We start from the raw sequence: 15990 nt of genomic DNA on the forward strand, positions 1-15990 counted from the left end.
AGTGTATGTTTTTGTCTGCTTTGTCAAAGATTAGGTGGCTATATGAGGATGGTTTTATATCTGGGTTCTCAGTTCTGTTCCACTGGTCAATGGCTCTGTTTTTGTGTCAGTACCAAGCTGATTTTAATATTACAGCTTTGTAATCATTTAAGATGTTACTGTACTGACATATATTCAGGTGTTCTACATGCAACACAGATTTCACTTTTTCAGAACAATTATTAGTCAACTATCTCCAAAAAACTGATTTGAGATGCTACGTTCACTGTATCTTAAGTTCATATATGTACTTGGATATGTGTCTTAAAATGGTAATTTCTTAATTCTTTAGAGATGTACATGTTCTTTCACTTTGTAATTTTACTTATATTTAAGTATCCTAAAGCTTTATACTTATCACAGGTAAGTATAAAGGCTTAGATATAAGTGTTAATCACAGTACTATTTTTAAGAATTTATGTTGAAAGCAACCTAAAATGTCTAACAGTAAGGGAGTAACTGAATAAAGTATGATATATTCATTCAATATGATACAAAGTAGTCATTAAAAGATGATGTATAAGACTATTGGCCTGGGTGTGGTGGTTCATGCCTGTAATCCTAGTACTTTGGGAGGCCAAGGCAGGAGGATCACTTGAGGCCAGGAGTTCAAAACCAGCCTGAGCAAGAGCAAGATCCCTGTCTCTACAAAAAATAGCAAAATTAGATGGGTGTAGTGGTGGTGTGTGCCTGTAATCTCAGCTACTCAGGAGGCTGAGGCAGGAGGCAGGAGTTTGAGGTTGCAGTGAGCTATTATCATGCGCCACTGCACTCTAGCCAGGCCAACAGAGAGAGAGAGACCCTGTCTCAAAAAAAAAACTATTAGGGAGAGGATATGAAATATGTTTATGATATTGATAAATGAAAATAGGAGGTTACAACAGAGTAATATGTACAGTATGATAACATTCCTATAAATTACAAATGTTGCACATATACACAAAAACTTTTGGAAGACTATGCACCAAAAAGCTAAGGATTGTGGAATTACAGATAATCTTAGTTTTCTTTTTTGTGGTTTTCTTTATATTTCTACTTTCTACAATGAAGATATATTTTTTGTAATCAGGAAATTATATGTTTTTTTAACTAAAATAAAATTTGTAATATTTGTGTGTTAACAGGGAGTAGCCAAACTGAAATCTGAGACATAAAACTTAACTGCTTATTGCTTTAAAAATGTTTCATCCTCTGTGAAGGGCAAATGAATTGTCAGGGAGTTATCCAATGCATGAAAATCTCTCTACTGAGAAGGGCATATTTTTTCATTTTCTAATCTACTAATATGGTAAATTGCATTTATATATGTCCTAATGTTAAAACCACTGTTGCATACCTGAGATTAACTCGACATGTCATTTGGAATTTTTTTCTTATACCCTACTGTATTTAGTTCTCTAATATTTTGTTTAGGATTGTTACATTCATATTCATAAAAGAAAATGGCCAATAATTCTCCTTTGTCTTTTTGCCATTGTCTCTTTTTTCCCCCTTAAATTTATCCTGATCTCACAGAATGAGTTGGCAGGACACTCCTACATTTTCTATTCTCTAAAAAATTATATAAAGATTGGGATAATCTGTTTCATAAAGTTTTTCAGAAACTTTACAGAATGCATTTCTTTGACAATTATTCTTCTAGGAATTTGTCTATTTTATTTTAATCAAAATTTATTGGCATAAAGTTGGTCACAATATCCTCTTATTATATTTTCAATACCTGGAGCATCTGTAGTTATATCCCCTTTATAATTACTGATATCGATTATTTGTGACCTTTTATCCTTGCCAGAGGCTTTTCAGTTTTATTATTATTTTCAAAGAGCCAACTTTGACTTTAGTGATCCTTCCCATTGCATATTTGTTTTCTTTTTTTTATTTCAAAATATTAAGGGGGTACAAATGTTTTTGTTACATGGATACGTTTTATAATGCTTGAGCCAGGGCTATTAGTGTGCCCATCACCTGAATAGTGTTCATGGTACCTGTTAGGTATTCATGCTCCTAATTGTATTATTTCAACTTTTTTAGATTTATTCTATTTTTCTTTTCCTAACTTCTTAAGCTGAATGCCTATATGATTATTTTCAATCTTCATTTTTTATTATAAACATTGAGTACTATACATTTTCTTCTATGTATAAATTTTACTAGATCCTATAAGTTTTGATAAGTAGTATTTTCATTATCATTCAGTTCTATTGTTTAATTTTATTACATATTTTTATGTGTGTTTTAAATGTCTAAATGCATAGGGATTTTGAAAATTTTCTTTTTGCTGTTGACTTCTAACTTAATTTCAGTGTGTTCAGACAACATGTTCTGTAGATATGGATTTCTTTAAATTCTGTTGTAATTTGCTTTAGGGCACAATATATGGTCAATTTTTACATAGGCTCCGTGTCTCCTTGAGAAGAACATGTATTCTCTAATTGCTGGATGCAGTGTTCCATAAACATTCATTATATCACTATTGTTAGGTTGTTCAAATATTCTGTATCTTTCCTAATTTTTTATCTGTTTACAATATCAGTGATTGAGATGTTTTTAAATCTCCCTGTAAGATGGTAGATTTGTGAATTTCTTCTGGCATTACTATTAAATTTTACATTCCATTGTGATAGGTAAATGATCTGTTATCAGTCTGTCATTCCTTCTGTAAGCGATTTGTCTCTCTGCTAAGATCTTTTTATCGATAATTTCCTGAAGTTTCACCATAACGTGTCTAGGCTAAGATCCCCCCACCTCTATCTCTAACTCTCTCTCTAACTCTCTCATACTGTTTTGGTATACATCGTGTTTCCAAATTTGAGGATTCATATCTTTCATCTGTTCTGGAAAATTCTCAGCCATTATGGATACAAATAGTTCCTCTCCTCAGTTCCCTCTACTCTCTCCTTCTGGGGCTCTAATTAGATATGTGTTAAGTGTTCTCATTCTGTATTCCACCTCTCTTATTTTTTATATTCCAACTCCTTGTCCTTGTGTCTCCATTGTAGATAACTTTAGATTTTTCTTCTAGTTCACTTATTTTCTCTTTACTTGTGCTCTTATCTCTTGTTTTAACCATTCACTGCATTTCTTATTTTAATAAATATATTGTTCATTTCTATAAGTTCCATTTACTTATTTTTCAAATTTGCCTAGTAATTCCTATTTGTCTCTTATTGCTTTCTTGCTCATCTTTGTGATATATCCCTAATTTTTTAACACATCATACATAAATATTCCAAATATCTGAAGTCCTTGAGGGCATAAATCTGCTCATTTTTGTTTTTGCTGATTCCTGTTTATGGTGGCTTACTTCCTCAGTTTTTGGTGATCTTTAATTATTGGGAACTCCTGTCTGCTTTGTAATCTATTATAGATAATTCTAAAACACACACAATGGCAGAAGCCCACTGGAGTACAATGGCTTCTAATTGTTTATCTGATCATTTCCAAACTCAGTAACATACTATTTAAGAATCTACCTTATTAAGTCCTCCTTCATGTACCCAATACCTCATCGGGCAGGCACCTCCTAAAATATACATACTTCAACTTTCCCTTTATTCTTTCATACTTAGTAATGAGTGATGATTTAATGATGCTAAAGTGAGTGAAACAGAACTGAACACCAGCCACACATCATTTACAATTTTTTTTTTGAGACAGAGTCTCTTTCTGTTGCCTCTGGTAGAGTGCAGTGGCATCATCATAGCTCATTGCAACCTCAGACTCCTGGGCTCAAGCAGCCCTCCTGCCTCAGCCTCCTGAGTAGCGGGGACTACAGGCATGTGCCACTATGCCCGGCTAATTTTTCTATTTTTTGTAGAGTTGGGGTCTTGCTCTTGCTCAGGCTGGTATCAAACTCCTGAGCTCAAGCAATTTTCCTATCTCTGCCTCTCAGAGGGCTAGGACTATAGGTGTGAGCCACCGCGCCTGGCCATCACCAATTTTTTGACATTGATCTCAGTCTTTCCTTTTCACCAAAAACAGAGTTTGAGCCACATATTCATCCTGAATTTTTGTGTTGTTTACTATACTTAAATCAATCTTTTAGACTAAAGTTTGGTTGGCAAACTTCTTCTTTCTTTATTTTTTTTTAAAATTTCAGAATATTATGGAGGTAAAAACACTTTGGTCACATAAATTGCCTTTGCACCACCCAAGTCAAAGCTACAAGCATGCCCATCCCCCAGGCAGCGCACACCACACCCGTTAGGTGTGAATTTACCCATCCCCTCCTCTTCCCTCCCACCTGCCTGACACCTGATGAATATTACTTCCATATGTGCACGAGTGTTGATCAATTAGTTCCAATATGGTGAACTAATATCTCTTGTATTAACCTAGTTGTAACTGTAGCCCATTCTTCTAAGTGAAGTATTACAAGGATGGAAAACAAACTTCTCTTTTTTTAAAAATAGTATCCTCATACATCCTCCACCCAAACCAAACATGTAATGGAAAAAGAAACACACACACACACACACACACTAGAAGTGAAGCTGTTCTAATTAAAGCATGAGTGAAGGGGCTGCTCAGCCTCTTCCTTGTCCCCTGTAGCGCCTCAGAACCCCGACACTGAGGAACAGTTTGAAACTCAGTATTATCTTTAAGTAGGTTGTAAAGTGCTTGAGCTCAGGGCCTGACTACATTTAGCATAGGCACTCAGGAAATATTTGTTAAATATTGGTGTTGTGCCTGGACTCAATTCTCAAATCACTGTTCTTTTTATTCTACATGTTCTCCTTGAGTAAGCTCATCCATTTCTATAGTTCCAACTACGATCAATATGTCCATCATCCCCTTATCTATATGCAGCTCAAACGTCTACCAAGAACTGGTATTTCCAACTGTCATATGGTTGTTTCCACTTGTATGGACCAAGGGAGGGCGGACATCTCAAACTTATATCTGAAACTGATGTCAAGTCTTAATCCCTCCTAAATGTCCCCCTCTTCCTGTGTCATCCATATTAGTCACTGACTGCTGCTAGCTGGAAACCTAGGATGGTAGTTTTTCTCGATAACTTTCCTTTCCTTTACCCCATGTGCATTAGGTCATGAAACCCTGCCAATTTTGTCCCATAAATATTTCTTTTTCTTTTTTACTTTGAGATGGAGCCTCGCTCTGTCACCCAGGTTGGAGTGCAGTGAAGCATTCATTGCTCACTGCAGCCTTGAACTCCTGCACTAAAGCCATACTTCCACCTCAGTTTCCCGAGTAGCTGGGACTACAGGTATGTGGCACCAGGCCCAGCTCTAAATATTTCTTTAATTTTTTGTACTTCATTTCTACAATCCTTGCCCTAGTTCCTGCCCTTATTGTAACCTCTTATTTATTGGAAAATTGGGAAAATTGTCACCCAACCATCCTACTAGCCTTCCAGTAGCTACCCTTATACTAGAATCATCTAGTAGATCACTGTCACTTACATAACAAATTTAAGGCTTCTTTTCTTTTTTTTTGTTTTCATTTTTTTTATTTCAGCATATTATGGGGGTACAAATGTTTAGGTTACATATATTGCCTTTGCCCCACTCAAGTCAGAGCTTCAAGCATGTCCATCCCCCAGATGGTACGCACCGCACCCTAATGGGTGTGAATGTACCCATCCTCTCCTCCCCACTCCCATCTGCCCGACACCCAATGAATGTTACTACTATATGTGCATTTAAGTGTTGATCAGTTAATACCAATTTAATGGTGAGTACATGTGGTGCTTGTTTTTCCATTCTTGGGATACTTCACTTAGTAGGATGAGCTCCAGCTCTATCCAGGATAATACAAGAGGTGCTAGATCACCATTGTTTTTTGTAGCTGAGTAGAACTCCATGATATACGTACACCACATTTTATTAATCCACTCATGTATTGATGGGCACTTGGGTTGTTTCCACCTGTTTGCAATTGTGAATTGTGCTGCTATAAACATTCAAGTACAGATATCTTTTTTAGCTCTTTGAGGTATCTCCATATTACTTTCCACAGAGGTTGTACTAGTTTGCAGTCCTACCAGGAGTGTATGAGTGTTCCTATCTCTCTGCATCCATGTCAACATTTGTTGTTTGGGGACTTTTTGATAAAGGCCATTCTCACTGGAGATAAGTGATATCTCATTGTGGTTTTGATTTGCATTTCCCTGATGATTAGAGATGTTGAGCATTTTTTCATATGTTTCTTGGCCATTAGTCTGTCTTCTTTTGAAAAGTTTATGTTCATGTCCTTTGCCCACTTTTTGATAGGATTGTTTGATTTTTCTTGCTGATTTTCCTGAGTTCTATATAAAGTCTAGTTATCAGCCCTTTATCAGATGTGTAAGATGTGAATATATTCTCCCATTCTGTAGGTTGTCTGTTTGCTCTCGTGATAGTTTCCTTGGCTGTGCAGAAGCTTTTTAATTTGATCAGGTCACATTTGTTTATTTTTGTTGTTGCTGTGATTGCCTTTGGGGTCTTCTTCATAAATTCTTTCCCTAGGCTGATGTCTATAAGAATTTTTCCAACATTTTCCTCTAGAATTCTTATAGTTTCATGCCTTAGGTTTAAGTCTGTTATTCACTGTGAGTTGATTTTGTGAGAGATGAGAGGTGTGGATCCTGTTTCAGTTTTCTACATGTGTCTATCTAATTTTCCTAGACCATTTATTGAATAAGGATTGTTTTCCACAATGTATGTTTTTCTCTGCTTTGTCAAAGATCAGATGGCTATATGAGGATGGTTTTATATCTGGGTTCTCAGTTTCGTTTCATTGGTCCATGTCTCTGTTCTTGTGCTAGTACTATGCTGTTTTGGTTACTATAGCCTTGTAGTACAGCTTGAAGTCTGGTAAATTGATGCCTCCCAATTTGTTCTTTTTGCTTAAGATTGCTTTTGCTATATGGGGTCTTCTCTGTTTCCATATGAAGCATAGAATTATTTTTTATAGATCTCCAAAAAATTATTTTGGTATTTTAATAGGTATTGCATTGAATCTGTAGATCACTTTGGGTAGTATAGACATTTTAACAATGTTGATTCTGCCGACCCATGAGCATGATATCGTTTTCCACCTGTTTACATCCTCTGCTATACCATTCCTCAGTGTTTCATAGTTCTCCCTATAGAGGTCTTTTACCTCCTTAGTTAAATATATTCCTAGGTATTTTATTTTCTTTGTTGCTATTGTGAAGGTTATTGAGTTTTTGATTTGGTTCACAGTTTGACTGTTGTTGGTGTATATAGTAATGCTACAGATTTCTGTACATTGATTTTGTTATATGAGACTTTACTGAATTTTTTTATCAATTCCAGTAGTCTCATGGCAGAATCTTTGGGGTTTTCTAGATATAAGATCATATTGTCAGCAAAGAGCAATAGTTTTACCTCTTCTGCCCCCATTTGGATGCCCTTGATTTCCTTCTCTTGTCTGACTGCCCTCTATCACCGCTTCTATTCAACTTAGTGCTGGAAGTCCTAGCCAGAGCAATCATGCTTCTTTTCTTATGCAAAGTCCTACTTGATCTGGTACCTACCTATTCTGACCTTCTTTTTCATCAATTTCTATCTGGAACTTCATGCTTCTCTAACGCAGAACTACTTAGAGTTTTTTACACACACCATGCTGGTTCTTACCCTGGTTTTATGCTCAGTGCAGCAATCTCTGCCAGAAAGAGTCTTTCTTTGTGTCTTCACCCCTTTCCCTGAATAACTTCTATTTAGCCATTAGGATGTCCCGCCGAGGCTGCTTTAGGTGCTGCTTTGCTCTCTACTTTTATAATATACTTTGCCTATTTCAATTAGAATGCTATGCAATAAAATGTGAAGAAAATCTGTGTGTTTGTCTTCCCTGGTATACTTTTAATTACTTGAGGGGAAGAAGTGATGATGGTGATATTGATGGTGATGGTGATACAATGTTTGTGTTAGGAAGGACAGAAGGAAGAAAGGAAGAAAGGGAGGCAGGAATGTAGGAGTTCTCTGACTCTTTAAGCAATGAGAATCTAAATTTGGCTACTGGAACATAAGGACAGGTTGTATTAATATCTAGCTGCCAGGGTTTTATGGCATTTGTGATTTTACTATGAGAAATATCAACTCTGGGAGCGAATTATATGTAATAGAATGGCTTTGCTCTGACTGCTAATGACTTTTAGATGGTTGCTAAAAGTGACTTTTATAACCAGAAACTGTCATATCTAAAATCAAATGTTTCTTGCCTCTCCAGTGAGAGATTAATGCTAAATTACTAACTTGCTTTCCTTCTTCATAGGGTATTAAGGCCTTCAAAATTTGCAAGTTCCAGCTGAGGAACTGAGGAACTCCTTACCACCAAACAGTTGGGACCCTTGATTTAGGAGAGAATTTTAAAAATGTATAGTAATGGTGGAGAAAATTAAGGAAGAGGACAAAAAGAAAATTTCATTTTAAATGGAAAGGCAATTAGGGTGATGGGAAGTTTCTTTATAATCTAGAGAAATGAACCTTAATATAATACAAGAAATAATTTTTGGATGTCTGCTGTCTCAGGCACTGCAAAAAATATACAAGTAAATAAAACATAGCCCTTGCTCTCCAAAAGCTCATAATCTACCCGGCAAGGACTTTGCAGAAACCTAGTCAAACTTCTACACCGGTGATTTCCAAATTGTGTGCTATAGAACCTGGAATTAATATCTGATAGACATGAGATTAAGTATTTTATAATGCTGTAAGATGATTTCTAAAAAGTGTTTTTCACTGAACAATGAAGATGCAGTGAGCTAAGAAATCTACTTACCAATTATGTTGCTGTATGATTTAAGGAATTCAAATAGAAGCTGCTGCTGGTAGTGCCATTGATCATGATAGTACCAATTAGTATTTACTGATAGCTTATGTGCCAAGCATTCTGAAAAGTCTGCCAAATTCCTCAAAGATGTTGCAGACAATGTCTTATTTAATCCTCAGAACCCCCTGAGATAGATACTATTACAATCCTTAGTTTACAAATAGGGAAACCAAGGCTCAAGGAAGCTAAGTAGCTTATAAAAGGTCATACAATTTTTTTCTACTGGTATTCTTTTAAATTTGTGGGTCAGTTACTATTAACATAAAACAAAGAAACAAACTGTAGCCATTTGCACTTGCTACATCTATGTGAATCTTTTTTCAGTACTGTGTAAAAAAATACAGGAACAAATTGAATTATAGACATTGATAGAAGACTACAACTGACATTCTTAGTACCTAGTTTCACTTTTTGCACTGAAAATTAGTACAAATTTTCATATTTATATATATGAATCTATTAAAAATTCCATACTAATAAAATATTACTTTTATATGCTTTATGTATTGTGGTTCTGTATATGATTTTGCTTTGGTACAAAAGGGGTAGGTGGCTGTTCAAAAGTTGTGAAAATCACTGGTCTAGAACAGTTAAGGACTGGATTCTGAGAATTAAGAAGAGATACAGCCTATGTGAAATGTTCAGGATCTTTGATTTCCATAACTGGGAACATTGTGGTTTCGATGCTTAACTTTTAAGCAGGCTGTACTTGTAAAAGACATAATTACCTTGGATAGAAGCAATTTGGCCTGAATATGTGAGGAGATGAAGCTAGCGAACTGTTCTTTCTTTATGTTTTTATTTTTTTTATTTCTGCATATTACGGGGGTACAAATGTTTAGGTTACATATATTGCCCTTGCCCCACCCAAGTCAGAGTTTCAAGTGTGTTCATCCCTGAGACGGTGCGCACCACACCCAGTAGGTGTATATATACCCATCATCCCCTTCTCCCCCTCCCATCTGCCTGACATCTGATGAATGTTACTACTATATGTGCACTTAAGTGTTGATCAGTTAATACCAATTTGATGGTGAGTACATGTGGTGCTTGGTTTTCCATTCTTGTGATATTTCACTTAGTAGAATGGGCTCTAGCTCTATCCAGGATAATACAAGAGATGCTAGGTCAAAAGAAGATAGACTAATCGCTAACAAACATATGAAAAAATGCTCAACATCTCTAATCATCAGGGAAATGCAAATCAAAACCACAATGAGATATCACTTAACTCCAGTGAGAATAGCCTTTATCAAAAAGTCCCAAAACAACAAACGTTGGCATGGATGCAGAGAGATAGGAACACTCATAAACTGTTGGTGGGACTGCAAACTAGTACAACCTCTGTGGAAAGCAATATGGAGATACCTCAAAGAGCTACAAGTAGAACTACCATTTGATCCAGCAATCCCATTACTGGACATCCACCCAAAGGAACAAAAGACATTCTATAAAAAAGACATCTGCACTCAAATGTTTATAGCAGCACAATTCACAATTGCAAAGGTGTGAGAACAACCCAAATGCCCATCAATACATGAGTGGATTCATAAAAAGTGGTATATGTATACTATGGAGTTCTACTCAGCTAGCTGTTCTTTTTAAGCTGTAGGCAGTAGAGCTTCCCAGAGACCTCCCATAATGGCCACAAAAATAGGAAGCTATTATTTATTATAATAATCATTATAATGAAACTGTGATGTTGGGAACAACTACCAGCAATAATCAAGTGATTGCTAAGTGATTTAAAAGTATTATTGCTGCACAATTCACAATTGGAAAGGTGTGGAATCAACCCAAGTGCCCCTCAATTCATGAGTGGATTAATAAAATGTGGTATATGTGTACCATGGAGTACTACTCAGCCATAAAAAATGGTGAACTAATACCTTTTGTAACAACCTGGATGGAACTGGAGGCCATTCTCCTAAGTGAAGTATCACAAGAATGGGAAAACAAATACCACATGTGCTCACTATTAAATTAGAACTAATCAATCAACGCTCATGTGCACATATGGAAGTAAAACTCAACAGAAATCAAGCAGGTGGGAGACGGGAGGAGGGAATGGATAAAATCACACCTAACAGGTACAATGCACACTATCCGGGTGATGGGCACACTTAGACTCGAACTGTACAAAAGCAATTCATGTAGCCAAAACATTTGTACCCCCATAATATTCTGAAAAAAAGAAGTATTATCAAATTTATTCCTCTGAATAATCCTGGGATATGGGTATTATTATTAATTTACCAGTATAAAAATTCAGGTTTGGCTAAGTTCAAATGGATTAAGCCACTTGTGCAAGGTCTCACTGCTAGGAAGTGGAAGAGCTAGAATGGACCCCAGGTCTGTCTAACACTACTTCCTATACTTCTATGGCAAACAGCAACCCCCCAACTAGTCAGCTGTGTAAAAGCTCCATTATGCTGCTCTTTTGAATTTAAGCCCCTCAGAAGTAGTATGGGATAGGATGGGAAGGCATCAGGCAGAGAGTGGGTTGGATGCCAAGTCTTTCACTGAAAGCTATGCCCCCTCTTAAGGACAACAGTGGCACTGTATAATCAAGGGTGGAGTATGATCTTTATTTTTTCATTCTGTGACTAATATTGTCTCCAACAATGTTTTTCCCAAACTGGACATGATAAACCCTTCTGTTTCTCTCAAGCAGCTTATTCCAGGCTTATCCCTTGAAGTCTTCCCCAGGATCTATCTCCTATCTTCCAGGAGAAAGATCCCTGGGGAAGGTGAGAAATTGAAATTAAGGAAAAAGTTTCTCAAGTGGCTGTCAAGCAGCGGGTCAGGGGGGTGTTTGGAAAGTGTTCAGTATGTTTTCTGAAGGTTCCTATTTCTAGAGCAGGGCCGAAAATCCTGGAGCCAGTGAAATTCTCTCCAAACATGGTCTAAAAGGCCTTTTTTAAAAACAGAGAAGCCAGAGGAAAATATGGTTATATGGCCACTAAGTCAATGAGCCTTTTATCACTCCTTAATCTCCATGATTTTGCACCTCTCTATAATCTTGAATTACCTGATTAATCAATTTCACATTTATTGATCACATACTCTGAGCAAAAGCACTTTAGTGGGTGCATAAGTAAGGATATACTAAAGCAGTTCAGGCACTCAAAGAAGTTTTTTGGTGTAGATAGGGAGGTAGATATATAAAGCAGATGATACCCCAAATTACTGGATAGTTGGCCATTACTAGGATTTTCCAGGAGGTATTGATGTATAACTTTCTAAATTAAATAAGCAAATAAAATTTGCTGATTGGCAATAGTAGTTTCTGAATAAAACATGATGGAATCAAGAAATTTCAAAGTTGGAAGATAAAGGCCATCTATAGTCAATTTCTTTAGGAGAGGGACTGGGCATATCAATTTTAAAATAATTTAAGCCATCCCTAATGCTTTGACCATAGTACATCATTAATATTATCAATCAATAAACATCTCTTGACAACTGGTTATCACCATTTTAGGGTTAACAAAGGTTTGCTCTGCACCCTCTCCAGCAAGACTCCAGCCATTCATGACATTTTAATACCCCATATCTCCATTTTCTCAAGTGACATTTTCACCAAGAACTCAATTCATTCATGACAAATGAATTATGTTTTAAAACTTAAACAGAAAATGTTTACTCCTAAATAAACCCTATAACAGCTTACCTAGGATAACAATCATTTTCCAAACTTTTAATAACTGTTATCTGTCTAGACATCAACTCATACTAAGAAGGCAGAAAAAGATATCAAAGGGTAAAACACAAAGATGAAGAATTTGGGCACAGCAGAGGTAAATGAAAAATAAATAAATTGCACTTCAATATGGTGATTAATCAACAAGAAAGATAAGCTCAGAGGTGGGGCAAGGCAGGCAGTAGTTAATATCTTCTTTTAAAAATCTTGCCAGTAAATCATAATTACATACTGGAATCATAATGTCTTCTCAAGGAACTACTTTTCACTTGGCAAGTGGACAGTGTCTTAAAAATATAGGGAAGCAACAGACAAGTTTGATGATTATGATAATATGTTTACTCTTTAATTTCTTCTAGATGCTAGTTGATAGGAAGAGGTAGGCAATTTTGTCTCTTCTATGACAGGGGAGTCGGAAGTCAGAAATAAGATGACTATAAAGGTGTGTGTGGCTTATGTGGGAACTTGGCTACAACTCTCTGAGGTGAGCAGGACAGATACTATTATCTCCATTTTATAAATAAAGGTACTCAAGAGGAATTGAAGTGAATTGCCTAAGGTCACAGTTCACAGAGCCAGAAGTCCCCTCAGTTGGTACCCAATGAGTTTCCCTTGCTCCTATTCCCTTAAAACAGAGTTAGACAAGGGCACTAGGTCTTCTATTAATTTAATTTAGCCAGGGCATTCCATTATAACAGCAGGAAAAACAGAGTGAGATATACTTCAGCTGCTTAGAACTGTAATTATCTGAGACCTGTAAATCCAGGGTGCCTGCATATGTCAAAGTTGATACTTAGAACATTAAGCGTTATTGCAAAACCTGCAGGCGTTTCAAGTGAATCTCTTTAGTTTCCTTTTTCCCCCTCTAGTGCTATTTGGAGGGAGAGATTGCTCAATAACGATATGGGTGGGATCAGAGAGAAGAGAGATTTGTTGAGACTATGCAGGGGAGACCACAGGGGCGCCTGTTGTGCTGGGGACTGCATTTCAGACTAAAACAGGCATTTTCACAAAAAGCACACCAAGATGTTAATGAAGAGTAGCAAGAGATAAGCCTTATCAGGGAAAAAGAAAAGACTCACAGGAATAACATTAATGTTTGTTTTAATAGAAAAGCAGGAAATGTGTTTCAGGACCCATCCAAAATGCCTGCTCAGTAAAAGGAGTGAGAGAGTGTGTCATTAGATTTGTAGGTGTATCTGGCTTTCCAAAAACAAGCATTATATGTAAAAACTGGTTTATTATTATTTGCTATAATTAGTTAGAGGATCTGGCACAACATAGGACTAAGATTTATTTTCTCTCAGAAATACCGGATACATCAGTATAGCACACTGGCTAGAGTTTTTATATCCTTCTCACTGGAAATTTGAACAGCGATAGTTTCTCACTGCTTAACAAGTCTAAGCTTATTGTGTGAAGCAGCACTCTACTAAATCCAGGACTGCCATAAACTCATAAAGAATGAAGGAGCATTCTTGTGATACTTCGCTTTGACGAATGGACTCCAATTCCATCCAGGTTAATACAAGAAGTATTAGTTCACTGTTTTTTTTTATGGCTGAGTAGTACTCCACGGTATACATATACCACATTTTATTAATCCACTCATGGATTGAAGGACATTTGGGTTGCTTCCACATCTTTGCAATTGTGAATTGTGCTGCTATTAATATAAACATTCGAGTACAGATGTCTTTTTTATAGAATGTCTTTTGTTCCTTTGGGTAGATGCCCAGTAATGGGATTGCTGGATCAAAGGGTAGTTCTACTTGTAGTTCTTTGAGGTATCTCCGTATTACTTTCCATAGAGGTTGTACTAGTTTGCAGTCCCACCAGCAGTTTATGAGTGTTCCTATCTCTCCGCATCCATGCCAACATTTGTTGTTTTGGGACTTTTTGATAAAAGCTATTCTCACTGGACATAAGCGATATCTCATTGAGGTTTTGATTTGCATTTCCCTGATGATCAGAGATATTGAGCATTTTTTCATGTTTGTTGGCCATTAGTCTACCTTGTTTTGAAAAGTTTCTGTTCATGTCTTTTGCCCACTTTTTAATGGGGTTGTTTGATTTTTTTTCTTGCTGATTTGTCTAAGTTCTTTATAGATTCTCGTTATCAGCCCTTTATCAGATGTATAGAATGCAAATATTTTCTCCCATTCTGTAGGCTGTATCACAAGAATGGAAAAACAAAAACCACATGTACTCACCATTAAATTGGTACTAATCGATCAACACTTGTGTGCACATATGGAAGTAACATTTAGCAGGGCTCAGGCAGGTGGGAGGGGGATGAGGGGATGGGTAAATTCACACCTAACCAGTGTGATGCATGCTATCTGCGGGATGGGCATGCTTGTAGCTTTGACTCGGGTGGTGCAAAAGCAATTTATGTGACCAAGGTATTTGTACCTCCATAATATTCTGAAACTAAAAAAATCAACCAATTTTAAAAAAAGAAAAATAACATACAAAGTCCAATATAAGTAATGCTGCATATTATTCAGAAAATAGAACTTCATTTTTGTTCCATTTAGAGTGAATAAAATAAAATTTATTTCACAGAAAAATAAATAAGTTAATTAACAAAAATTAAAATTAAAAAACGAATGAAGAAGCAGAGGTGAGAGGTAAGGATGCATCACCATGATATGCCATTTGAGAGGCCATTTTCTGTTTGTAAGAGATCTGTGCAGGTATCACTCTATTCCACTGCTGTCCTCACTAATTTGACAAAATTACTAAATGTCTTTGTCTCTCCTGTGACCTTCTGGTACCCAACCACCTGAGGCACCAACTCCACTGAATGAAAAGGGAGCCCAGTTGACATAGGAAAGGTAGGATTCTGATAGCCAGTGTATAATGAGCCAAGCAGGTACACACCTGTTAGCTGAACAAGCAGTGAATAACAAAGGCATTTTCCTGACTCAGGAGACAACACATTTAATTTCATGTTAGCACTAATTCAACAAAATTCTGGCACAATCAAAAAATCTGCACAGCCTGGAGTCCCACGTAATTGATTTGGTGTATGAATGCCAAAGAATCAAAGCTCAGGAAGTGACTTTCTTTTGAAAGGTCTTGTTAGTCATTGCTCGACCGTCTGTATCATTTGACTCATTTGCTCTTGTTTGAAGAAAGCTGAAGGTCAGTAATACCTTATTGTGGAGTTTGGAAGAGTAGGTTATATATCCTGAATGTTTAGTATTCTTAATGGCATGCAGGAGGATTGCTGTACCAGTTAAAGTAATGTAAGGTAAAAAGGCTTTATTTAGGGATCTTCATGCTACAGAGACAGCACCACAGTCTTGCACAAAATTAGAGTATAACAATGTGAATCCCAAATAAAAGTACTAATCCTAAAATTCAGGTGTGAGACGATGATAGATTTAATCTTACCACATTTTAAAAGAAAGAAAATAATCTGTTGGATAGAACTGAATCAATGG

At 36.4% G+C, this 15990-nt stretch overlaps 1 protein-coding gene across 1 annotated transcript in view; it reads right to left on the minus strand.

The window, feature by feature from the left end:
* Nucleotides 1–15990, minus strand: part of COL4A6 (collagen, type IV, alpha 6) — a 289911-nt gene that overhangs the window by 251342 nt on the left and 22579 nt on the right. The window lies entirely within an intron of this gene.

The sequence above is a fragment of the Propithecus coquereli genome, unplaced genomic scaffold (assembly GCF_000956105.1).
Source record: "Propithecus coquereli isolate 6110/MARCELLA unplaced genomic scaffold, Pcoq_1.0 Scaffold104, whole genome shotgun sequence".
NCBI lineage: Eukaryota > Metazoa > Chordata > Mammalia > Primates > Indriidae > Propithecus > Propithecus coquereli.